The following is a 27123-nucleotide window of genomic DNA, read 5'->3' on the forward strand; positions in this document are numbered from 1 at the left end:
AATCAGATGCCCATCCTGTGCCAGATGTGGTGGCACACACCTGTGATCCCAGCATTCTGAGAGATTGAGGCAGGAGGATTACAAGTTCAAGCCCAGCTTGTGCAATTTAGAAATTTAGAGAGATCCCTTCTCAAAATAAACATAAAAAGGGTGGGGGATTTGGCTCAGTACAAAAGCCCTGAAAAAAAATTTTAAAAAAGAAAGGTGAGGATGGTAGCTGGAAGAATAACTCAGCAGTTCCTGAATAAGTTCTCAGCCCTTAGCCCAAGTATAAGGCGGGGATGTTTGTGCACAAGAGGATAAGCATCTTTTGAAACTCTGCCTGTGACTAATGGAAAGTTACCAGATCAGCCCAGCCCAAAAGTCAATACAAAGCAACCCTTTCCTTTGTTGAGTGAGCAGCCGGACCACTCCTTTGATCAAAGACAGGCTCCTTTCTGCTCAGGGGCTGCAGCCACTGAAAAGAAGCCTCACCTGTCTCGTTTCTAATATGAGGCTTGGTCTCATTATAGTCTTTCCCTGCCATAAGATCTCCCTGTCTGGTAACCGGAAGAACCAGTTTACAACGGGCATCTCCAGTCATCAGGTCATGGTGCCCATTAGAAGCTTCGTGCTACCATGGCCCAAGAGCCTTCTGGGCTGGCTTTGCCACTGGCATATAGTATTTCCCGAAGACTGTGTGCCTTGCTTTAAGACCCCAGGAACCTATAGTGTTATTCTACTGGCGTTTGCTGGTTACTCCAAGTGGTGCCTTTTCCTTCTCCAGATAGCTGTGGTTCCATAGAGCCTGCCGAGTCCAGCAGCTCGAGACACAGGGCTGCTGTTTCACAGCCTCACCCTGCTGTGGAGACCTTTCCTGCTCTGAGTCTCGGTCATAGGTGCAGCTTTCTGTGTTTTCAGTAAATGGACTAGGTCATATACTGAAATGTGCACTGTGAGGCTGCCAGAAGCCACTTGGGCCTACCAAGCATCGTGCTCTCTGTTTGGTGGGGCATGAGGCTGTACATAGGGCTCTCTGAGCCCTTCCACAGCTCTCCGAGCTGTGAGGCTGTGCAGTTAGTACCTCAGCCAGTCCTTGTTCATAGGCTGCTTCTAGAAAAAGTATAATTTGGGTAAGGGCAGTTCCCTGTGGCTGGTGATTCCCAAAGAGGCATAATCGCTGTGAGACACCATGGCCTCCATTGCCCAGGTTGCAGTGTGAGGGCTGGGCCGAAGGTAAGGCAAGTGAGACACAGGAGCACAGGGGCAAGGTGTCACTCACTTTCAGGGTCGCAGGAGTGCAGATTTGGCTCTTGGTTCACCCTCGTCCTGCCCGTGTCAAACACCTGTGGAAACTGAATATCGGGAATTGGTAGAAAATTCAGGCTGACCCCAATAAACTCTCTGGTCACTGTGAGACCTGGAATTGGTGGACTCTTGGACAACACAGTCCTAGAATATTTCTTTCTTACTTCTTTGCAGGGATCAGGGTAGGATGAATGCGAGGGAAAGGTATTACCTGATATTACTGCTAAAAAAAAAAAAAAAAATCAAAACTGGTTTCCTAACCTACCAATTAATCTGTGATGATTTATCTAAGCCATAGTCATTTCCTCATTTTCTGTGTTATAGAAGTAAAGTCAAAAGAGGGGAAAGTCTGCATCATAAGCGTCCCAAGTTTCCCTGTTACCATGACATCAATGACATTGTCCAACTCTGACCCTACTGGTTGGCTTCATTGGGTGGGATCAGACTGGAAATGCAAGGTCGACCTGCATATGATGCATAGAGGAATGAATGCATCATAGAGCAAGAGGTGTCTGGAAGGACAGAGAACAGCTTACTGGCTAATTGGAATCAGAGTTGGAACCCAACAGAAAGAAAACTCAGGAGCTAAATACCGAGCAGGCTGAGCAGAATGGGCTGTGGGCACGGTGCAGGCTCATTCCTGGACCCGTCCCTGAGCATGTTGGATTCCAGCCATGGAATTCGGGGCATGTATGGATATCTTTGAGCATTTTTGTTTCTCCTTTTTCATCCAAAGACTCCTGGACCATCCTTTCCAACCTAATATATAAAATCAAAGCAAATCTAATCAGATCCTGTTGCAGTTTTTAGTTTAGCTTAACAATGTATCATTAAAGTTCAACTGGAAGAATAAATATATGAGAATTGGCAATAAAACTGAAATATAAAGATGTGATGTTATCGATTAGCTGTTAAATGTGTTACAAGGCAATAACAATTAAAGCCGTGTGATGTAAGTACGCAATTGTATTAGGGGAGTAGAACAGGGACTTTAGGAAAAAAATCAAACCCATGTGTTTGGGTACTAAGTATATGACAAAAATAGTAGCTTACATCAGTGAGTTAAGGATGAACTATTACATAAACACTATTAGGAATAGGTTGTGAAATTTCAGGGAAAGTTAAATCTGGTTTTCTGTATGGCACCATACCCCAAATATATCCCATATATATTGAGGATCTAAAAATTAAAATTAAAACTATAAAAATATTAGGACCTCTTTGAGCATGACACAAAACCCATAAGGAAAAAAAAATGACAATTCTGACTGCATAAACAAACAATGACAATTTATGTATGGTGGAAAATATCACAATCAAGCCAGGTGTGATGGTGCACATGTATAAACCCAGAACTCGGGAGGCTCAGGCAGGAGGATTGCCATAAATTTGAGGCCAGCCTGCTACATAGTAAGTTCAAGGTCAGTCTGAACTACATAGCAAGACACTGTCTCAAAACAACAAAAACAAAAATACCACAATTAAAAGTTAAAGAGCGAAAGAAAATATTTTAAACATACATACTTGATAGAAAGTTAACATCTGTCATATACAAGTAATTAAAAAGAAATATTATCAATAAATGAGCCACTATGATAAACTAGCAACTCATCAAAGAAAAAGGACATCTTGTGGTATATAAGCCATGAAACCATATTCAATCTTAGCAATCATTAAAACAACATAAATAAAAATAAAATAAGATACACTTTCCTCATCAAAATTGACAAAAATCAAAGAGATTGCTAATACTCAGAGTTTGGAAAGATACAGATTTTTAAAACATCATATAATAATACACACACACACACACACACACATATATACACACATATCCTGTAATATTTTTGAAAGAAACTTGGCAATTGCAGACAAATTTAAAACACATTTATTGTTGAGTGGAAGCTGAGATAGGAGGATTGCCATGAGTTCAAAGCCAGCCTGGGCTAATAGTGAGTTCAAGGCTAGCCTGAGCTACGTAGCAAGACCCCATCTCAAAAACCAGAAAAAAAAGACCAAAAACAAAAACCCTCCAAAACCAAAACAAACAAACAAAAAATACATTTACTTTTTGTTCCAGAAATTAGTACTTTTAGGATTTTATTATGCATAATTCTTTTTTCAAGAGAGAAGAGATATAACAACCTCTTTATGTATTTATTTCTCACAGTGCTGGGACTGAATCCAGGAACTTACACATGTTAAGCAAGCACCCTACTCCTGAGCTACACCCCCAGTCAAGGTACTAGTTCAAAAAAAACAAATTCATGTATAATATATAACTCAAAAGTCCATTTTTTAAAGTTAATATGAGTAAAACAGTGTTTAAACATTATTATAGAAAGATTTAAACATGTAAAAGTAAAAATAAAAGGTATTGGGCCAGAATGTAGAGCAGTTGCCTAGCATGCATGAGGCCATGAGTTTGACTCCCCCAGAACCAAAAAGAAAAGAAAAAAAAAAGTATAGTGTAATGAACCTCTAAATTCTCATCTCTTGGTTGTAATAACTTTCAACTTTTGAGTATTCTTTTTCCATCCCACTTTTTGCTTTTCCTACCATGGTTTATTCTGAAGTAAACCTCAAATACCTTCTTATTTTACCCTTAGAACACCAGATCTGCCTTCACGTATCAAGGCGATGCAGGCAGAAGAAGAAAGGCTCAGGAGATACACACCAAGTTGATGTCGGTGGTCATCACAGAGGCTGGGACTGAGAAGGGTGAGTTTTTGTTTTAAAATTTCTTTCTTTCTTTTCTTTTTTTTGTGGTACCGGGGATCAAACTCAGGTCCTTTTGCTTGCGAGGCAGGCCACCGAACCACTGAGCTAAATCCCCGGCCCTAGTGAGTTTTTGTTTTAAATGCATTGGTATTAGATGATTTGGTTTGTGGTGCGGGGGACTGAACTGAAGGCCTCAGTCATTCTAGGCAAGTGCTCTACCATTGAGCTACATCCCCAGCCCTCAGTTAAGAGAAAAAGTAAGAAACCTCAATGATGCCTTGTATCTGAATAGAACCCCTTTCTAAACTCTAAAAACAGAAAACAGAATGATTGTTAGTTGGTTTGTCTTTCTTTCTTTCTTTCTTTTTTTTTTTTTTTTTTTTTGAGACAGGGTCTCACTATGTAGTTGAGACTGACCTGGAACTCACTATGAAGTCCAGGCTGGTCTCCAACTCACAGCGATCCTCCTGCCTCAGCCTCCCAGACAGGCGTGCACTACCACGCCCGGCTTTGTTAGTTGGTTTAAAAGGACTCACCTCTGGTCTCTTGTGGACTCATTTGAGATTAATATATCAGGGAAGATATTAAAGTTTGAATACACAATCGATACTTAGAATATCCAGTGAAGTTTTTGACAGTTGACTTGTAACCTTTATGTGCTTTGCTCACTGTGTGTGCATTAGAATATAGAGAAGCTCTTATAAATCAATGCACATTTATGACTCTTTTATGGATTGGCCTAGCAGCTCAGTCATAGTTTCCAGAGGAAAATTTTGATTAGCCCTCCTTGGACCAACTGTTCTCTCCTGGCCCAGTCAGGTGTGAGCTGGGAGGGTGGGGTTAAGGAAGGAGGAATGTCTGCAAACCTAGCAGGCATTTCACTTTTACTTGTTTCTTTTGCTACCTCTACTGTGCTTCCACACCACGTTTCCTTCCCAGATGTTCACTGACATAACCGCTTCATGCAGCCACCAAGGGTGTGGAGGGAAGGGCTTGGTAGAAACGCAGAGGAAGTGGTTCTGAGGCAGACACTCTGGGCTTGCACTGAGCAGCTGTGATTATGCCCCACGTCTTTGAAGCTGCTGGTTCCTCACTTGAGGTAAGGGTTGTAATGAGAAAATGCTCTCTAGGTGAAGAGGACTCAGCATAAGCCTGGCAAAAGTAGACTTAAGCTCCTTTTTATCATGCAGAGACACGGGGCCTTAGAACTGCCACAGCACAGTCCCTGCTACTGTGGAGGCCGTTGGCCAAGGCTCCTCCTCTTCCTCCCAAGCTCTGAGGAGAAAACCAGGCTCAGCCGCATCCCAGCAAGCTCTGTTTCCACAACAGGGCTCCTCAGCTCTTCCCACAACCTTGCTGTTCACCCCTCAGGGCGTTTCCTCTTTAGGTTTCCTCTTCTCTCGGGCTCATCTCCTCTCACCACAGGCCTCTCCACAAACCCACTCGGATATGCGCTAATGCCATTATCTTCCCGAAATTAAAATCAAGCCTCAACCTATAATGTTTCACGGAGAGGGAATTGGGGTTATATATTCCTGCGTTGAGCACTATTCTATTTCAGTCATAGCATTTAATTATGATTGGTATGTTAGTGCCCACCGGAGCATAACAAATTGTCATTATGTTATTCTGCTGAGTCTAATTTAATTGGCAAGTTGTCACAAAAGCAATTATCCATCATTTATTTTGTTGCCATAACCACATCTCGAAGAGCACCTGCTGTCTGCGAGGAGAAATGCACCACAGTCTCTCAGCCCTGGATCCAGGCCACTTATCTGACACAAAGACATCGCTTCCCCTTCTGATTTAAAAATATGTTCTTCATTTCCTGCTGCGGTCTTATGAAGCCTCGGGAGGGAGTCTCAAAGTGCCAAAGGAAATTCATGGGCAGAGGAGTCACCTGGGGCCCCACCGGGAGGTGGGAGGCCTGCCCTGCCCTGTCCCTGTTGGGGTGGGAGGCTGGGGGAGAAAGCAGGCCTCGTGGAGGGTCTGGGGCCTGGGGCCTGGACTGGGTCAGGCTTTGCTCTGTCAGCTGTTTGAGCTGCCACCTCAGAGACAGATTTATAAATATTTGTGGCTCTTTTTCCCTGAGGCACAGGCAGTGCATACTCCCTGGGAAGCAGGATTGTTCTGCCATTTCACAGTGCCAAAGTCTGAGGCCCAGGCCCCAAGTCACAGAGGGATGTTCGAAAGAGCCAGGACTACAGTGAAGATCTCCAAAATCCAACGGCTTTTTCAGTTCTTTAGATCAAACATATGCAGGCAAACAGTGACCTTTAGGCCTGTCAGAATTCCTGTCAGAGTCCCAGACTGTCTGGGTGCAGAAAAATGTTTCTCTGTCTTAAGGGCTAGACTTTATTGGCCCTATTTCCCATGGAAGCATCAGACTCAGAGGGGAGAAGAGGGAGGAAAGAGAAGAGGAAAGGGAAAGGTCACCAGACTCCAAAGACTATACAGCCTGGAACAGTGATGGCCTGTCTCCCAGAAGCCTCTGGGACAGTGCTTCCAGACTCTTCCAAGAGCCCTGTAGCCCCGGCTCCCATCTGCCCACCTCTCCCGGCTTGAACAGCATCCCCCATACCAAAGCATGAGACTTTTTTTTTTGAGTGAGGAAGCAGAGGCAAGCAAAGCTGTTACATATTTTCTTGCTCTTTCTTGAAAACAGGAAGAGTCCTAAGGGAAGCTAAAGCCTTAGGTCTGTCTCTGTCCTGTAGACTGGAAGCAGGTGGGATCATTACTGATCGTGTTCTTGCTTGTAGGATGCTCTTATTAGCACAGTCAACAAGGGACTCATTAAAAACAGAACTGAAACCAAACAAAACCCCAAAACTCCAACAACAACAAAAAAAAACAAACCCAAAAAACCCCCCACTGCTATATTGCCAAAAAGAAAAAAAAAAATTAGACCTTTAAATAAACCAGCTTTTCCCTCTGGGTCAGTGACAATTCCCAGGCTACCTATTTGGAAACACTGGAAAATTACCAGCTTCCGAAACACAGGCAGATCATCTCTTATAATTCTTTAAATAAAAACCTCTCTCACTGCAGCTGCTGATAAAATAAGCCAGGGATGTGTCAGGTCCTTTCCTCCTGGACTGGCATTGGCCCTAAGGAATATTCCTTGCAGCCGTGGCAAATTGTTCCTGCTTGAATTGGCACAATGGCCAGGATTTCTGCTCCTTGGGGGCGGCCCTGCTTCTTCTGGGAGTGGCCAGAATTTACACAGTTGATATTGGGTCAGGAGCAAGTTTAAGGTGCCGGAGGCTGAGAGCGAGGTGGGCGTGGGCTACTTGTATTGAGTGGAAGTGAGTGCAGATGCTGGGGAAAATAAGACCGGTGCAAGGCATTATCCTTGAAAAGCAAATTGCTTCGAAAATGGAAGATGTTTGCACTGGTGTTGTTTATATTTGCAAAAGCAAGGGCTGAGCTAAAGAACAAGCTGACTTGGAGCCCATGGAGACAGCTGGGACTTGGTTTTTGTTGTCAGGGAGGCATATTGAGACCCTAGGAACTCATTATGTAATTTCATTAAACAGGCATTGAGTGAGTAGGCCCCTCCATAGCTGGAGCCAGTGCCATGTGGGTGCACACGCGTGTGAAACGGAGGTCCCACCGATGTTAGCTTCCAACTGCTGTTGTAAACATTGTAAACATGCTACCTCTGATTTAGTGACTTGAACAATATACATTTATTACCCTACAGTTGCATAGGTCAGGAGTCCGAAAATGGGCTTGCTGGGCTAAAAATCAAGATGTTGTCAGAGCTGTGTTCTTCCTGGAGGCTGTAGGGGGAAATCTATTTCCCCGCCTTTTCCTGCTCCCAGAGAGCAAACCCCCCCATACGTTGGCTGGTGGCCTCTTTCCTCCACTTTTTTTTGGGGGGCACACGGGGGCTCAAACTCAGGACCTTGTTCTTGCAAGGCTGGTACAGTGCCACTGAGCTAAATCCCTGACTTTCCTCCACCTTCAAAGTCTGCCACTCCAAGCCCGATCCTTTGCACGCTGTGCCCATCACTCTGACGTTCTTCCATCACCCCATTTCCCTCTGTTTACCTTTCACGGGTCTAGACGGTGACAATCTACATATGCAGCCAGATCACCCTGATCGTCCAGAGCTCAAAATTAGCAAGACACATGAGCACATCTTCAAAAACATGGCGGGTGGGAGCACCACCATCTTCTGGTGGGATCTGGGGAGGTGGCGTGCACTCATACATAACCCAGAAGTTCTCTTCTGGAAGCTCTGTGCTGTCCCCCTTGGCTCCCACTGCTTCCCAGCAGACCCTCTGCTCTGGTCGCTTTATCTACCGCCCCACTCTTCATTTCACACTGCACCTCCCCCACCCCACGGGCTGCCTTGCTCCTTCTTATGCTCTCCCCAGTCCCACCCACCTGGATGGGAGCAGGCTCACACATCCTCCACAACTCTTCCCTGCTCCCCCTGCAACCACCCTAGGGCTTTTAGAACATGTCTGGTCTCCATACATAATATTCCGTGCTGTGATGAGCCACTGTCTTGAGATTTCCCCCCCGCGCTCATGTTTCAACTAGCTCCTGTGGGCGGGCGGTGTGTTGTAAGTCTGCCGTCACTTCCACAGCACCTGGCACACTGGTGCTGAAGAAAAGTTTGCTGTATTTGCTCAGGTCACCCTTGCAATAAACAGAGCACTCCCAAAGGCGCCAGAGCCTGTTCATGGGAAGCACCTCTAGGAAGGTCTTGTACAGGAGGGGCCTCTGGGTCGGCTCAGGGCAGGTGGAAAAGAGCTTCTTTAAGGCTCTGATGTGTGAGCTGAGTTTTGAAGGCTGAGGAGGAGTCAGCTAGATAAAGGGCTGTGGAGAAGGGCTCTCTTCCAAGGAGGAAACCCGTTTAAAGCAGAGAAAGAGAGTGAATACTGGAAAAGCGCCGCTCCTCTCCTCTCTCTCCACCTGATAGGAGTATTATAGGTCAGGCACAACAGACGCGCTCTGAAGAGTTGCTGTACAGCATTACATCCATAGTCATAACAAATGTATTGTGCACTTAAAAACGTGTTATGAGCGCACATCTCATGCTAAGTGCTCCTACCAGAATACAACAATTGATCTGGAGGGGGACACAGAGTATCATAGATGCTCAGTGCCATCCCCCTGGGCTTTCCCAACCCCCCCAGCACAAAACCTCCGTTCTGGTTACTTTTGCCTCTTCTCTGTTCTGTAGTGATGATGTGCTTTTTTCCTAGTTTCACATCTTTTCCCATTAAGTTGGAAAAGATGAGGAAGGATGAAGGCTGATTGATATTCACAAGAGAAGCTGGCAGGGAAGGGACAAAATGATGAAGTCTCACTAACTCAAAAGACTAATGATAAAAATATGACAGACAAAAATATCCATAGTATATAATCTGTAAGGAAAAAAACGGACAAAGGACATAATTTTTTTTTTTTTTTTCAGTTCTTGGGATTGAACCTAGGGCCTTTGCACTAAGCTGCATCCCAGCCCTTTTTATTTTTCATTTTGAGACAGGGTCTTGCTAAGTCACTAAATTTCCCAGGCTGAGCCGGTCGTGGTGGCACACGCCTGTAATCCCAGCACTCAGGAGGCTGAGGCAGGAGGATTGCTGTGAGTTTGTGACCACCCTGGGCTACATAGTGAGTTCCAGGTTAGCCTCAACTACATAGTGAGACCCTGTCTCAAAAAACAAAACAAAACAAAAAAATTATAAGTAAATAAATAAATAAATAAAATACAATTTCCAGGTTGGGCAGCAACTTGCCATCCTACTGCTTCATCCTCCCAGAATGTTGGGATTATAGGCATACCCTACCATGAAAGGCTAACATGAACAAACATTTTATGGCTGATAAGCACAGGAAAGACACTCAACTTTGCATAGTCAGGGAAATGTGAAATAAAACAAAAACGAGTCCATTCTCATCTGATTCGCAGAAATTAAAGACTGACAGCATCTAGTGTTGTTGAGTGTACAAGCATGTGTGTGTGTGCACACAAGTGTGTATGTGTGTATGTGTGTTAGGGGGGTAAACAGGGACTCTCAGACATTGCTGGTGGGTATGTGGATTGCTAAACCCTTTGGGGAAAAACGGTCTCAAGGTGACTATTAGAATAAAAAGGAACTCATCTTTTAGTCCAGCAACCCCAATTTTGGGAATGTATTCTATAGAAATGATGACAATAATAGCATCAATATACAGTTCTCTCCCTCTCCCCTCCCCCCTTCATCAACAGGGGACTACTGAGTAAACTACATATAAATTTATATACATCTAAATGAATCTTATAGAGGTATGGAAGAGTGAATTAGATTCACATAGGTTGGCCACGAAGCACGATAATCACTGAGTTCAGCAGCAAAAGCAAAAAGCAAGCATCAAGGGCCACATTATAGCGCGTGAGGGGATGGGAGAACGACAGGAAATGGCTGCTTACGATGAAAAGATCCGCAGAGAAAGACTCAATATGGAAGGCTTTAAATCCAGGGTGTTCACTAGGCTTACCTGATGTGACTAGGACTGCAGCAAGGGAAGGAGAGGCATCCGTTTACAAAGTCTGTTCTGTTTGGCTTGTTATAATGAGCACACACCACGTCTGTGATTACAAACATTAATAACTTGGGGCAAAAGGACGGAGGAGAGGGTTCAGCAGGGTCTCTGCGAGAAGAGGGGAGGAATGATTCAGTGAGCAAGTGCCCGCATTCGGGCCTCTGTCCCTCCCTGGCTTCATCTATCCAAATGAGCTAATTAAACAAAAGTGAGAAGCTTTCATTTCCTTGGTTAAGTGGGTTTAGATCTTGGGATAAAAACAGTCATTTACATATGTAGTGACCCTTCCTTTCTACCGGTGACTCCAATAATAAATTAATTAGAGCCCTTCATCCCCAGCCGCCTCCCCGCAGACGGGCTTCCGCGGGTACGTGTGTCGTTGTCGGTGTCGGTCTGGGCCTGGTGCGTCGCTACACCCGTGCGCCTTCTTTGCACACAGCAGCTGGCGGGCGCAGCGTCAGCTCTGGGCATCGCGAGGCTTTTGAGAGCTTTTTTCACCTCTCAGAGGCTAAGCCAGTTAAATATCTGCCTGACTGACTCGGGAGAATGCCATTTACTTCTCTGCTCCCTGCGTCTCAGTCACACGGGGTGGGGGTGGGGGGCTTTCCTTTGAGCCCGAGCCACTCGGGAGGGCGCGCACCCACGGTCACCATGGCAACTCCCTCCAGCGTCTGACCCTCGGGGCTGACGCACAGAGTGCAGACTTACCAGGGGGCCCTGGGAAAAAGCCACTTCCACACAGAAGATCTGTAAAATCGCAATTATTGGGATACATTTTTTCTGGAAACTTGCTCAGGTCAATTTTGGGGTAAAATTTTGGAATTTTACTTTAAACAGGCAAGTGGGGCTCCTGCTGTGAATTCAAATTTTAAGTCAATAAACCTGCTACTCTTTGAATGCAAGCATGGACATTCAAATACAAAGTTGTTGGAATTTTCATCACCGCAGTTTTTGGAGTTTGGAGGGTAGAGGATAACAGTGTGGCTGGAGTTTGGGGAGGGATCTATTTTGAATGGTATTTGAAGCGGTAAATGGAGGGTACTTTAGGTGGTATTTGGATTTTGTTTTAAAGTTGGATTCTATCAAAAGAAGAGCCTGGGTGGAGGATTCTGGTACAAGAGATTCTTAGAGTCTTACAGAGGAACCGCTCTCAGGGAGAGGCTTGGTGGGGAGGTGGAAAAAGTCAGATTGCAGACCCCAGGTTCAGCCGGATCCCACGTGCAGCTCTGGGGTGTAAATTAGATGGCAGAGTTTAATGCCTTGAACCAAAGGAACTGGATCTCTACTCTCAGCTTCATCGGTTGTTGCTGTTGTTGCCCAAGGGAAAGTATGACATTCTCAGAACAAAGCACCTGTGCTGCTTCCCTCCCCTCCCTCTCTTTCCTCTCCTCCTCTTCTTCTTCTTCTTCCTCCTTTCAGGACTAAGGAATGCACCCAGGGTCTTGGCACTAACATCCTCAGTTCTTTATATATATATTTTTTTCAGTTTGAGACTGAGCCTTGTTGAGTCACTAAGTTCCCCAGGCTGGATTTGAACTTGGGATCCTCCTCATCCCCCAGAGTGTTGGGAGTACAGGCCTGTGCCACTGCACCCTGCTGCAGGATCAGTCATTTGAGAAATATCGGCACTAGCTGCCTGTTGGCAGCAGAGTGTACAGGGGTGGGAGTGGGCATGTGGCGCTGGTGAAGAGGATCCGGAAGGTCCAGAGGGATTTCCGCGGCCTCCATCACAGACTCAGCTCTTTGTCTTAAGGCGTAAACAGTCAATCATAATTATAAGGAATTTATTTGGATCTTGATTTAAATAAATGACTTGAAATTTATGAGATAGCCACGAAAAGTTAAACACTGCCTGGGTGTTTGATGATGAATATGGTATGGTGACAATGCTTTAAAAAAAGGATGATCTTTTAGATTTATTTATAGTGAACTTGTAATGTGTGAAATGATGTAATGTTTGGGATTTGCTTCCAAATAATTGGTGGGGAAGGAGGAAGTGGGTGGGGTGCAGAAGAAACAAGATTGGCCATGAGTCAGTAATTACAGAATCCGGGGGAATGATACATGGGGTTTATTATACTCCAAAATACGGCCTTATGAGTTCCCCCTCTGATAGGCTGAACACATAAAAGGTAAATGAAGCAAGATGGATGGGTGTTTGGGGTGGGGAGAGGTGCCGGTGGGGAGGAAGTCAGAAGGGGGTCCTAAGGATGCCTCTCTTTTACCTTTTTTCCTTATGCGTTTAGCAACCAGTCTTTTTTAGTTTCATAAACAGGATAGTTCAATTAAAAGACGAGTCTCACAGGCTCCCTCATGCAAAAAAGTGTCCTTTAAATAGCCACCCCTTCTGGGGAGCACCCTGCCCCTTGCCTGGGGCTCTGGGGACACTCTGATCAGCCTTCTCAGGTTGCTGCAGTCTTTCCATAGGAAGTCCAGGCAGGGGCTCAGGTGGTGCTGCTGGGGCCTTCTGCCTTCTGCCACCTACCTGTTCCCTGACAGGAGCTCTGTTCTTCAGGGTTCCAGGTGCTGTGCATGCGTCCATTCTGACCCGTGGTTTCTCCTTTTCGCAGAGGCTGCTGGGAAAGGGCTTCTGAGTGGCTGTCATGGAGGGTATCCCACAGGCCTGAGGGAACAGTGCCCCCTACTCCATTTCTCTGGTCCTCCTGTATCTGCATTCTGCAGACTGCTGGCCCAGAGCACCTCTGGAAGGCCTGCCAGGACTGCATGTGGAGAGCTTGCAGTATTTTAGGTGAATCAGGCCATTCAGGGAAGGATTTTATCCTCCCTTCCTCGGTCATACTGGGTAAACAGCCATCTGTATTTAGAGGAGTAGCCTACCATTGCTTCTGCCCCACTGGGTCTCCTCCCTGCTTGGAGAGGAGAGCTGAGGGAGCAAAGGTGTGTTGACATGCGTGGAGTGGCAGAATTTGAGCACCAGTCGACCTTTGAATGAAACAAAAACAATTCTGAAAAGATAACGCCCATGTAAAATGCATTCAGATGTTAAAGCAAAAACTCCTGATGGATTTGTAACTTGAAGGCCCATAATTATTTTCTACTTTAAAAGGGAAATACTCCATTAAAGAACTCTTGAAAAATGCAAAAGAAAGGAAAACAGAAAAAGATCTAGACACAGTCCCATTACACAAATACAAATGTAAATACATTTTAATCTATTTTATTTTGCTAGTTAAAAAATGCACTAGTGATTGAAATTCTATTGTATACAGTTTTGAAAATTGTTACTATTTGTTACCATGGCATTCACAAGGTACACAATTTTAAAGTCACTGTACTTATCCTCGTCACAAAAGCCCTGGTGCGTTCTCCAATCGTCAGTTGCCAGGTGGCTCCCGAGGAGGATCCCGTGGATGTTTCTCACCCTCCCCGTACGAATGGGCAGATGAGATCTTTCCATTTTTGCTCTTATAAATGACACTGTAGAAAACATCCTTTCCTGTATTTGGATTAATTTTATTAGAGATCCCACTTCTGTGTTAGAGTCTAAAGTCAAAGATTTCGGAGGTTTGTATGGCTCTTAACTCTTTTGGCCAATCTGCTTTGTCACAGAGTTTGAGTGAATTTACACTCTCAGGGTTCTGATTTGAGTCCTGAAACTTGGAAGGACATTGTCTCATGTGCCACACCCTCTGCAGTAAATATTTTCCCACACAGACACAAAAGGGGAAGGCTGTGACACCTGACACCACGTGTCTTTCTGTGTAAAGCTTTTTGAAGGGTGCTGTCCAGCAGTCTTAGGCTGTGGTTTATGTTCGAACACAGTTCTTTTTCTTCTGTCGTTCTAATGTCAGGCCACTGGTAGCCTTCACTGCCCTCCTGGGGACAGTTTCCTGATCTGAAGATCTTGCAGGAATTTAGAAGCCAACTGCCCAGGCCCGGTTCCCACCCGAGGCTGTGGGTGACTCCCTGGTTCTGCTTCCTTCTCATGCTTCTCAAAGTCCTGGTGCACCTGGATAGTTAGTTTGCAGGCACTAAGGGGTTAAGGGTTCTGTGTGTTTCTCTGGTCAGGAAATTCACCATTCCTGTCCCCCCAGGGGATGGGATAAAGTCGTTTGCAGGGTTTGCCAACCTAAACTCCACCTGGAAGGAGGAAAAACATCCCTTCCCTCACCCGCTGCTTCTTTTGATATTCAGAGAAAGCAAAGAGTGATATTAAATTTACAAGTATCTGAGCAGCCTCCCTCTTTTGGAAGGCGTGTAATAGAGGAAAACAGACAGACATCTGTGGGTGCTTAGAGAGCAGAAAAAGAAAGACACAGTCTTCCCAGGGAGCCCATCAGGGGGTCGGCAGTGTGGTGGTGGTGGTGGGGTTCAGTCCTGACTGTATTGTTTCTTTCTGCCCATGGAGAGTGCAGAGGAGGAGTCGCTTTGGGGCAGAAGGAGCTCTCCTAGTTTAATTCAACTTACATTGGGAGTGGGTTAAAGTCTGTGGCAAAGAGCTCCTTTGAAGCAGAAGCTTGGTGGGGGAAGGGAGGTCCTGGCAAATGACAGGAGATGGTAAAGACTGTTCCCAGGTCTAGAGAAGGGGACCCAAGAGCATAGTGATGACTCTCGGAGATGGGAGATGGGAGAGGGGCACTGCGGTTCAGGGCAGGAGGTTAGGAGATCAGTGATGGCCATGATGATGATGATGATGATGGTAATCGGCTTGTTATGTCTGAGGTACCGTCCACACGCTGTATGCGCGGCATTTAAGCTTGCGTGGAAATGACTATCATTGTCCCCACTAAATGGACCAGGAGACTGAGTCACAGAGTGGGTGAATATCCTGGGAATAGTATGGACTGGCGCCCAGTGGTATGGAGGAAAAAGGAGCAAGGGATAGCAAACAATCTTTCTGGGGCTCTGAGTGTGCAGTTGTCCAGGCTCCAAACCTGGGAGTCTCCTCGACTTGCACCTCTCTCTCCCTGCGGTGACTCCCTCGATCCCTCTCTGGTCCAGTCCACTCCGTGGCATCAAAACCTCCCACCCTGCACGGCCCCCTAGTGTCTCACCTGGACTCATCGTGTGACTTCCAGCTGGTGAGTCACCTGCAGTTTCCTCACCTGTTCTATCTTCTGTCTTCTGGTCTTTTGCCACCTAGTCATGGGGTTGGAGGAGCCAGCATTGGCCAGTTTGTTTCTGAACTCAACATGCCCTTATTGAGTAGCTACTACGTGCCAGGCAAGCACTGTACTAGGAAGTAGGGTGGCAGTGGTGAACAAAACCAAGTCCCTGACCTCCTGGAGCTTATGACGTACTTGGAGAAGGCAAAATAATTTTTAAATTTATAGCATGCTGGACAGTAATACATGCTGTATAGAAAACCACCTCCCAGTAAGGGTGAAAGGATAGGTTTGTGTTATACAGAATGGGCAGAGAAGGGCTCTCTGCTGAGATGGGCACCAACTGAGTAAAGTCACGAGAGGAAGCTCGTGCTTGCCTCTGGGGTCAGGACACTGTCCGAAGAACGGACAGTAAGGGTGAAGGCTGCGCGGCAGAATCACGCTCAGCACACCCCAGCAATAGCAAGGAGTCCGAGTGACATGCGCACGGTGCATGAGAGGAGGCCAGAGAAGAAGCCGGGGCGAGTCCCAGGGACCTTGCATTCCACTCGCAGTGAGGGGAGCCTGGACCTGACTTTCCTTATACAGAGCTCTGTCTGCTGTGTGGAAAAATCAACAGGGAATCATGGGGAGAAGCTAGGAGACCAGCCAGAAGATGGCTATGGCTTGGGCCTAGGGCATGTTTTCCCATAGAAGGTAAAGCTGACTGGATTTGCTGATAGACTGGTGGAGGGTGTGAAAGAAAGAGGCAACAGGGGGCCCACTTGAGCAGCTCAAGTATCCGGTTGCCATTCCTAAAATGGGAGCGCTGTGGGACGAGGGGAACACAGAGCTCTGCTCTGCTGAGATTTCAGATGGATGACTGTGTCAGCCTGTGGGACAGAAAGGGGCGCTAGGGAGCAGATGTGGGTAGCGTCCATGTTCAGGGTTCAAGCGTGGGGCTACAGAGTCGAGGTCTGGACATCAGGGCACCCTGGTATTTAGAGATGAACATCCAGTCAAAGGTGACCTTGACCAGGGCGAGGTGGACATAAACACCAGCTGAGCAGGTTCAAAAGCTAACGGGAGGAACTGGAGTCACAAAGCACATTTCAAGAAATCTTGCCACATAGGAAAGGAAAGACATTTGAGGTGGGGCTTGCTGGAGGGGGTTATGGTCAGGGGATTTTTTAGTTGTTTTTTTTCTTGTGGGTGATAACTCCATCACATTTGTAGTTAATAGATGTAATCTGGCAAAGAGGAAAAAAATTGATTGTGCAGGACAGTCTCCCTAACCATAACTTTCTCCCTTTTCTTTATTGTACAGCTTGGAGCACTGATCAATGTACTTAGTAATTGTTTGTGCTTGATTTTTCTGTGAATATCTCTGGCATTTATTTCCCCTTTAGGCAAAGTTGTTTCCCTCAAATATGCCCATGGAATTAGCCCAGATCCATTTAATGATGAAAATGCTTTGAAAAAACAAATCCCCGGTCTTTTGTCCGTAAGCCCTTGTTAGTTCTTTCCTTATCACCGGGTTTGTAGAGGCGTCGGTGAAATCGATAAGCACAAGTTACTATTATTGAAAGCTTAGTATGTGCTTTACATGAATTATCTCTGTGAAACTTCGCAGTGATGTAGGAACTATTGATTATCTCCGCTTAATTTTGAAGAAAGTGAAGTTTTCCGAGGTTAAACCACATGCTTAGGGTCCCGCAGGCAGTGCGCAGAGGAGCCACGTTCCAAATCAGACCACAGTCTCTTTCGGGAGACCCCAGGAGGGTTGGTCCTTGGTCACTACAGGCAGCTGACAGACGTGGACTGCACCCTCTTTCCGCCAGGCTGGGCGTGGGCAGCAGGGGGCGCTCTCCTGCCACAAGAAGAGGACTAGATCCACCCCAGCGTGGAAAGATGTACTCTGTCGACAGCCCCACCCAGAGGGGCTTCCAAACTCCCCCCTCCTTTCTTCCTCCGAGTTTATGTCTGCTGCTCTCTGTGCAAAACCACCTCGCAGGATCAGGAAAGCATCTGCTGTGGTGGAAAGGTCTTGGGATAAGGGTGAGACAGAGGCGGGAATGCAGCCTTTTTGAATTGGGGGTGTTGATGTTAAAATATTGGGGTCTCAAGGAAAGGTAGCAAGCTAAGGTGACCTCTCTGTCTTGGAGTCTAGAGAAGTGGTGTCAAGCTCAAGCCTGGGGTGGTGTGTGGATTTGTGCTGGCCAGAAACCAAACTGTAAACATTGGCACTTTTTGCTAAGGTCCTGAGCTGGCTTATTTTTTGTTCTGAGGACTGGACTTATACTCCATACTGAGCTATATCCCCACCCTTTACATTAAAAAAATATTTTGAGACAGATTTTCACAAAGTTGCCCAAGCTGGGCTTGAATTTATAATCCTCCTGCTTCAGCCTCCCAGAGTCCTGGGATTACAGGTGTGTGGCACCATGCCTGGCTTGAACTGGCTTCTTTCTGAGTCCCCAGTCTTTAGAACCTCTGAACTATATGCATGCATTTCTCCTTGGAAAAGCAAATCGCTGAGTCTGCAGAGGTGCTACCAAGAAAGAGAAGCCTGTCTGGTGGCTTTGAAGTGCATGTCACAGGAAGCAGGGTGAGAGGAAAGCACGGGTTGTTAATCCCTCCCTGCCCTCCTGGCCCCTTCTCTTAGGACACCATTAGCCATTTGCTGCTCTGGGGCCAGGGGAGGAGCGACCATCCCCACAAAGCACAGGAATCAAAAGGAAGCCATGTGGTGGGGGGCACCTGCAGGGACACAGCTGTTTCCGCTGGGAGCACTCAGGCTGCAGTCTTCCCCATCTGTAAGAGTAATCCAAGGAGCATGGATGTGAGAGAGGAAGAACCGGGAGCTCTGTCTTGCTAAGAGATTCCAGATTTGGCTTGGCTATGTGGGCGCTGAGCCCTGCTGGCAGCCCCCATACTTCCTGATTAAGTTTTGCTTCCCCTGGGTGGTCACTACCTGGGACTCCCAGAGGCAGCCATGGGTGGCAGGAAGCAACCAGGGTCCTGGCTTTGCCCCAGAAAAAAAACCTGGTCCTGGAATTGGAAGCACTGGCTCTGCCCCCAACCCAGCCCAGTGATGTGCTCAGAAGCAGGGGAGCTGGCAGTTGTGGGGTGTCTCAAGCCCCTTCTTGCTGCGGATTCTTTGCTCTCCTCCTTCTGAGGCACCGGTGTCAGAGCTGATCTCTTGCATTTAGAGTTACAGCTTCTCCAACCTGCAGGAGCCAAGAGCCCTGCTTGCTGTTTGCCTAAACAAACACAAAGATCAAATGTGCCACAAGTGTCAATCACACACTGAATGAATGCAAGAAACAGAGTCCTTGGGGGCTTGTCATCTAGTTGAAGAGACAAAACCTAAATACAGGAGAAGTTCAGTATCAGGGAATTGCACAAGTAATGGTTTCCACGACAGTAGAAGAAATGTTACAGGCAGGTTCCTTTCTGATGAATTATTAAATGCATTGTGTTTGTGTGTGTGTGCACGTGTGTGCATGTGCATATGTGTGTGTGTGCGCGCGCGCGCATATTACTGGGAAGTGAACTCAGGGCCTCTGCACTGACCTACATTCCCAGGCCTTTAAAAAAAAATTTGAGACAGGCTCTCTCTAAGATGTCCAGGCTGGGCTAGAACACTTGATCCTCCTGCTTCAGCCTCTCAGAGTGCTAGTATTATAGATGAGCACTGTCATGCTGGGCTTACTGTGCAATTCTTTCCTGGTCCAGGGGTGAGAGGAGCTGCTTCCAGCCTGCATGGCCAGGAAGGGCCGTGCTGGGGCAAAGTGGGGTTGCATTCGATTTGCTTATTGAAGGCTGAGTGCATCAAATTCTAGAAAAAGAACTCGGGATCCTGTTTTATTTGAAGACAGACAGGACTGGCTATCTTTTCTAGATTAGAGTTTGGATTTCTGCTTACTCACATCACCCATGATGAGGATTCACCATGGGCTAGTTATTGCATTATATTAAAAAGTTATTTCTGATATTTTCAGTGACACTCACTGGAAGATCAGCCCCTTGGCTTAATCTGTGAACAAAGCAAATGGAGCTCCGAGAGCGTCGTCGTTTCATCTAAGGTCAGAGGCTAAGAGATGGTGAGACCAGGCTTTGAGGCCTCTTCTCTCTGACCCCTGTGCCCAGGGGCTGAGGTTCACAGAAGGGGCCTATCTATAGCTGCTTTCAAGCAGTTTCCCAGAGGGAGACTGACTTGCTATTTTAGAGTCCTCCTAAGACCCTGACCGATCAGAGCAGCCAGCTTTGAGATTATTTTCTTGTCTTTTTTAAGATAAGAAAGAGAAGCCCAAGCAAATATTGTTGCTGCTAAAGAGAGAACAAAGTGTGCCTGGAGATTTCAGAATTGAGGGGAAGGTCTGAGCCAGAGGAAACTGGTCAGAAGGTAGTGATACAAAAAATGCACAAACTGCACCTCCTGCAGGCTTCCTCTCCATCCTTGGCCTCTTCCCTCCTCCCCACATTGAGGTCTGAGATGAGCTCAGTCCCAGCCACAGGAAGTAGAAACCTTGAACTGTGGGGTGGGGAGAGGACAGGCCTTCACCCCAACCACCAGGTCCTGAGCAGCAGAGGACTGTGCTGGGTGAAGGCAGCAACTGTTAGGGCTGGGGACCCGGCGTGCTTCTGACCTGTAACTATCTCCCTCCACTTGCCTTGGCTTTCCTGACTTTGCAGGAATGAGGAAATTCTCTCGTCTGGTTCTGTTGTCACGGAGTCACTCATCCACTTGACCCTTGTCTTAGTTTGTTCTGGTCTGGGTGACTTAAACAACAGAAATCTGTCTCAGTTCTGGAGGCTGAGAAGTTCAAGGCACTGGCAGGTTCAGTGTCTCAGGTATGCCAGCTTCTTTGCTTATAGATAGCCGGTTTCTCACTATTTCCTCCTTTCTGGGGTGTTGTTCACAAGGGCACTGATCTTGTTCATAAGGGCCCCACCCTCATGACCTAACTACCTCCCAAAGCCCTAGCTTCTGCTACCAGCACATTGGGGGTGAGGATTTCAATATATGAATTTGGTGGGGACTCAAACATCCAGTCTGTGTCAGGACTTTTCAAAAGCCTTTAAAGTTTAAGGAGATGCACACATTCTCCATTAAGGAAGTAAAACCACACTCTAGAAAGAAATATGCATAGGGAATATGAGTATATTAAAAAAGAGACATGAATTACTATTCTTCCAAAGATAACTACTGTGACATTTGTGTGAGTTCTGGTTGTAATGTTAATTTTTAAAATACAACTGTGATGAAGCTATGCATAACTTTGGTTCTTTTTTGTTCCCTCGGTATTTTCCCAAGTTATTTAGGAACTTCGTGTGCATCATTTGAACTACTATATAACATTAAATTGTATGGAGGTAGCATTATTCATCTAACCCTATATGACTGACCATCGAAGTAGTTATGGCTTTTGCTACTCTAAGCCCTATCACAATGGACATCTTTGTGCCTGAAGGTTTTTGACATTTTAGTTTATAGCCTTAGGATGGATTCCCAGAAGTGGAGTTATGAGGAACATGTTTAAGGCTCTTAATATATTTTTTCCAAATTGCTTTCCAAAGAGGTTATGTTAATTATATTTTATTGGGAATCTATAAGAGTGTTAAACATGTCACAGTCTGTCCAGCAATCAATATACTCTTTTGAAATTAGTTTTTAACTGCTCGAGTCTACTCTTCTTGTTATAAGAAGATTAACAAGTGTTACAGATCAGGCTAGAGCTGTCACTGATCATGTCCTCGTACACTTACTCCTCCCCTCTGGTCGTTGCCCACTGCTGGCTGGCACCTTTTACTCCTTCTCTTTACAATGTGTAGTATTTGATTGCAGGTGCCTGCTGATATTTTTAAAAACTGTGTTCTTTTTCTCCTCTGAGAGCAGAGGTTGGCAAAGTTTCTGTAAAGAGCCAGGTGGTACGAGTGTTACACTCTGTGGGCTGTGTGTACTGCAGCTACTAAATCTGCTGTTGCAGTATAAAAAAGCAGCCAGAGCCAATATGCCAACACACGAGTATGGCTGTGCTCCAATAAAACTTTATTTACAAAAATAACCATCAGACTGGACTCGATCTGCAGGCTTTGGTGTGCAGACTTCTGTTCTGGGTCAAGGGCCAAGTGGGTGCCCAAGCCCCTGGGGTGGGGTTCTGTGCAATGACCCCTGACAGTGAGCAGGTAGGAGGGCTGATGGGTGCAGTACTGGACTCGGCTTGAGGAGAGTAGGAAGGACACGGGGGTAGCATTCTGCATCTCTGCAGCTCTGCCCTCCCAGTGGAATAAGGCAGAGGGACGTGAAGGGACATTCCAAAGTGACTGGAGTCTCTTTGGTGCTGGGAATGGGAAATAAATTAAAGAGACACTCTTTGCCTATACCCTCAGTTGACGCCAAGCATGATTCTTCCCCAGAGCAAGCTGCATACCATTCAGGGATAAAAATAATGCCAACTCAGGCAAAACAGTAACAACAGCCAGCATTTATCAGGCACTCACCATGCACTGGAGCATTGGAGGTTCCTATGTAATCCGCCCAGCACTGCCAACAGTGAGGGCAGTACTACAGTCACTCCTGTTTGTAGATGATGCTATAGTTTACATGTTGAACGTCCTCCTGCAAAGGTCCATGTATATCTTAGTCACTTGCCTTGCTGCTAGGGCAAAATATGCTATACCCATAACGTAAAGGAGGGGAGTTTATTTTGGCTTACGTTTTAGCCCATGGTTGGCTGGCTCCCAAGCAGAAACAGCAAGGCCAAAGGGCATGGTGGAGGAAAAAATGCTTACCTCATGGCAGCCAGGAGGCAGAGGGAGGAGGGAGGAGCTTCCAGGTTGTGTCCCCAGTGACCTGCCTCTAACCAGGCCCCACTTCCTAACAGCAAGTCAGCTGTAGAGCCCATAACCCACCCATTTTCCACAAAGCCCCACTTTGAGCCCTTGCAGCTTTGCGGGGATGCCCCAGATCTAAACCATAACAGGCGAAAGGCTTGGTCCTTGGGGTGGTGCTGTTGGGAGGTGGTACCACCTTTAAGAGGTGGGGCCCAGTGGGACGGCCTCGGGTCACCAGGGACCTGTCCTTGAAGGGGATTGGGGACCTCAGCCTCTTTTTCCTTCCCTGTTTACTTTCTGGCTGATGGTGTGGATACTTTGTTCTGGTACCTGCTCCACACCATTACCACCTGGAACCCCTACTAGAGGCCCAAGGCAGTGGATCTACTTGATCATGTGCTGGAACCTCCAAAATCATGAGCTAACTGACCCCTTTCTTTTGTCAGTTAATTGCTTCAGGCGTTTTGTTATAGTAATGGCAAACTTCTCTCATGAAGGAGGACCCATGAGAACAAAGAGATGACCTTGGCCAACACTCACACCTGGTGGTTAGAGGAGCACAGGACTTCAGCTGATGGCACCCGACAGCACTGCGTCCATTCCTCACCACTGTGCTGTCCGCCTCAGCGGCAGACACTGTGTGTTGCTTGCCCGATATCTACTCTACCTGCTTTCTTAGTGTTGTGATCTTGACCAATATGCTGAGGTGATAAACCAGTTTCCCTTGTCTCCCTTGCAGTTAGGTTTAGTCAATGAGATGTAAATGGCAACTCTTTGGTTATTTCTTTTTCCCGTGGCTTGGAATGCAAGCATGATGACCGGTGCTCTAGCAGCTGTGATGAAACCTTCTTGTAGATGGAAGCCATGTACTAAGGATGGAGGAATAGAAGCATAGAAGGATCCTGGGAGCTATCCAAACAGCTCTGCGTTTCCTTATTCTGGACTTTTTCATTCATTCTTTCTTTTTTTTTATAAGATGAGAGAGAAATCTCTATATTGTTTAGGACACATCGATCAGGTCTCTTTTACAGGAAGATAAGTGTAATTCCTAAGTGTTAGAGCCTCAGAGAAGAAACCAGAGCCTCTCTTATAACACACAAGATACTTTTCTAAGAGGAGTCCATCAGGCAGGATCTAAACATTTCCCATTCCTAATTCCAGAGTCATCAAATGCGAGGAGAGGGAATGACTGAAGTATGTGCCAGGGATTTAACAGAAGTGGAACTCAAGGGGAGGGGAAGAAGTGAGTCAAAAGGAGAAGAAAGAAGAACTTTCCTTCTCGATGTTGTAGAGGAGTGGCCACTCAAGAGCAAGAGCAGAGGTTGAGGGCTTGCATTCTGTGAGGGCCAGGACCCCAAATTATCATGGCTTCTGAACAGATTAGATGATACAGCATGAGCCCAAGACAAAGGACGGTGGTGGGTGGTCTGGGTTCCTCAGTGAGGTTGCTTAAGAGCATTTTGCAGCCTCCCTCCTTTCCATGGGCCACAGTGCTGATTGTGAAGTCACCAAGAGTGTGACTGTGGTTTGGTGGAAATGAGGCCAGCCGGTAGATCAGTGGAGGGATATCCAGTTATTTTCCCAGGAAGTAACCAATAACGGTGAATCCACCCGTCGCCAGTGAGGTCTGCCACGTAGAGATGGGTCCTGGCATCTGGCTGTCATCCTGAGAAAGACTAGATTTTTGTCTGCCATTGCCTTTACGCTCTGATCTCCATGAAAGCACGCTGGTGGCACAAGTGAGAAGTCTGAGGCCAGGCGAGGGGGTAAGGTAAGTAGCTCCCCATCCCACGGGAGGACAAAGAGCCAGGCAGAGGTCTGGTTCTGAGCTGAAACAAAGAGGAGGAGAAGTCTTACCAGTGCGGTGCAGTTAACCTTGAAAGAAAGTCACCAACTCAGGTTCACACTTTCCCCTTGTCCTGACAAGTGCAGCGTTTCCAAGTTTTCCCTCAGATGACTCCCTATCAAGACAATCTGTAGATTTTCTTCCAGTCGGCATATTGGCTGCAAAGATAATGCAGGTATTTTCAGTCAGCCTGGAGCAGGAAAGATAAGGGGTGGGGGGAGAGCCGGGGAAAATTTGATTGAGTGACCAAGATAAATTTACTGTACCACAGGAAATTGAAATGCAAAAATAAGGATTGGGAGCAACTGAAATATTTAAAAAGATAGAGAAGGGACAGGCCGTCTGAGGGAGCAGCTTACCCCATCATTCCCAGCTCTCTTGAATATTGCAAAAGATAATAGGGTGAAGAAAGGACCAGAATAGAAACTAGCCATTAAGGGAGACAGAATGACAGGGTTTGGCTTACAAATGGGAATATAATTAAGAGAGGAGGAGAAGTGAGAAGGGTTTGGGGCTTGTCTCCTTGGCCTCTGGTCTCATTTAGGTTATGCCTGAGAGCGAACGCCTTTTGATGTGGTTTCTGCCTCCAAGAAACTTTTCCTTGGCCCTGTCTCCCTGGGGTCTGTGGACAAGATAAGGACAGCAGTATTCTCGGGCCGTGGGCATTAGGGGCACTGGTTAGAAGTATCAGTTGTATTGGCTGCTGTAACTAAGAGACCCACTAATCATTGAATGGTTTATGTAATATGGGAGCTTATTTCTCTGTAACGTAACCATTTACGGCAAGCTTTCTACCCAGTCATCCGCGGGACCCAAGATCCGTCCACCAAGCCTTGGTGTTGACTACAGGGCTAAGGCTGGGCTGCAGTGGCTCCAGCCACAGGGAAGGGGACAGAACCTAGAGAAGACACAGCCACATGCCCAAGGCTCAGGCTTGGATATTGCACCCTTTGTTTCCATTCCCATTCTTTCAAGGATCACTGAGTTCATGGCCCCTATTAACTGCAAGGGAGGCTGGGAAATGTAGTTTCAGCATGTTTTCAAAAAGAGCAAACTGACCTGGGAAGGTAAACAGCATTCAGGAGCACCAAGAGCTGGTTAGAAGGAGGGGCCAGAGCGGCTGAGGTGCTGGTGGGCAGCAGTCTCTGGGAGAGGTGGGTATTTGAGAGAGCTACCCTATTACCCCAGCGCCTGAATTTCTACCCACCAGCAGGAAAGATGTCCACTGAGGCTCCCCAGCAGGGTCTGCCAGCAGATGCATTTCTTGGTGAACATCTTTTCTCATCTTGCAGATGATCAGCTCCCTTCCCTGTCCCAACACCAACCTGGGATGTGGGAGGCTGAATGCTTATTTGCTCTTATAGTGAATGGGAGCATCATTGTGCAGAAAGTCTGCTTCCCAAATTGAGAGTAAAGTCGAGGCTGGAAGGAGGCCACACTAAACAACCAGGTGCTAACAGGTAGCCCAGGAAGGGAATAAAGGTCAACGAAGCACAGGCCTCCTTCCCCTCGATCAGCACTAGGGTGGGGTCTCTTTTATGGGTGGAGATGGGAATGGGGGTATTTCCTCTCACCAGGCCCCAGTCAGCCAGGACCCGCCCGCACTTTCTCAGATGCACTCATTGCCAGGCCTTGACACCCTCTCCAGGCCCAGTGGCTTTGGACCAATCTGCACAATAGTTTTTTCCCAGTGCCGTTGTCCTCACAATCAATACACACACCCCAGCAGGGGCTGGCTGCTGGGCAGGTCAGATCTGATGGTTTCAGTCTCCCTCTATTTTCAAGGATAAAATCCATGCATAAAACACCCAAATGATTCCACTGTGTTGCTTATCTATTTTTTCTCCTTCATAGCATTGGATTGCCACTTCTTTAAAATGATAGAACTATTTTCTTTCTCTAGACATGAAACGTGTTCTCTGAGACCTTTGCCTTGAAGTCAGGAGATCTTGACTCTCTTGGGGTCTCCATAAAAAAGGCTGCAAGCAGTTCTCTCCCTGAGGTTTCCTCCCTGATCTGGGAGCTGGCTGAGTGTTCATTTCTTAAGAACTTGCTGGAAAGAATGTGTTTATGCTAGAGGGATACTCTGAAATTGCAGCTTTGCCTGTCTACAATCGCCAGAACAGCTCTGCTGGGGCGAGGTACCTGGATCCAACTGCATAGGGCAGCTAAGGCATGGCAGAGCTTGCCACTTATCTCGTTTTTGCTGAACTCTGTAGTTCTATTCAGACACAGAGCCTTGAAGAAACCTGCTCCCCGACTCCCAAGAGGACACCTCATTTCCTTCCTCTCCGGGTTGATCCAGGTTCCTGTCAGGATACTTCATCAATCTTAAAACTTGGAAATGGAGAGCACCCAGCTCTTTTCTTTCTTTTTAAAAATAGACTTTCTTTTTCCCTCTTTATAAAAGTCATGCCAACTCAATACAAAAACTGGGAAATGTAGAGTAAGCAGGTGATTGAGAGAGCGGGGCTTGGCAGAAAGCAACTGTAGTCCCCCCTACTTCCCTGCACGCTGGCTCTGTGGATTCCTTTCTCTCTTCTCTGGCTTTTCGGATGCTCCCAGGTATTAATTAAGAGTCTTGTTTCTTCAGGTAATAAAATGCCAAGTGCTGGGCTCCCATCCAACTCTTGGGCAGTTTATACCCCCCCCCAGTCCCCAAGCTTGGCCCGAGTATGCAGGCATGTGGTCAGCTCTGTCTGTTTTCTCTCTTGCTCTCCTGGTCCCCCACCCCCTCCTGCTTTTGCTGCCCCTGCCTCATCCAAGGTGGGGGAAGCGTGGGCAAGGGGCTTTAAGGGCTGGCAGAGCCATGGTGACAGGAACCATTGCCATTGATGTCAGCTT

General features: G+C 46.7%; 1 protein-coding gene across 5 annotated transcripts in view; it reads left to right on the forward strand.

The window, feature by feature from the left end:
- Ccdc182 (coiled-coil domain containing 182) overlaps positions 1-27123 on the forward strand; it is a 66321-nt gene that overhangs the window by 13732 nt on the left and 25466 nt on the right. For 4 of the 5 annotated variants that reach the window (XM_033762953.1, XM_033762956.1, XM_033762955.1 and 1 more), the window contains 2 exons: positions 3458-3529; positions 3897-4008. The gene's annotated coding sequence lies outside the window, so the exon portion shown is untranslated. The remainder of the gene's footprint in view (positions 1-3457; positions 3530-3896; positions 4009-27123) is intronic. The other variant, XM_033762954.1, reaches the window with a different exon arrangement.

This window comes from Fukomys damarensis, unplaced genomic scaffold, assembly GCF_012274545.1.
Source record: "Fukomys damarensis isolate Sample0158 unplaced genomic scaffold, DMR_v1.0_HiC HiC_scaffold_13, whole genome shotgun sequence".
Taxonomy (NCBI): Eukaryota; Metazoa; Chordata; class Mammalia; order Rodentia; family Bathyergidae; genus Fukomys; species Fukomys damarensis.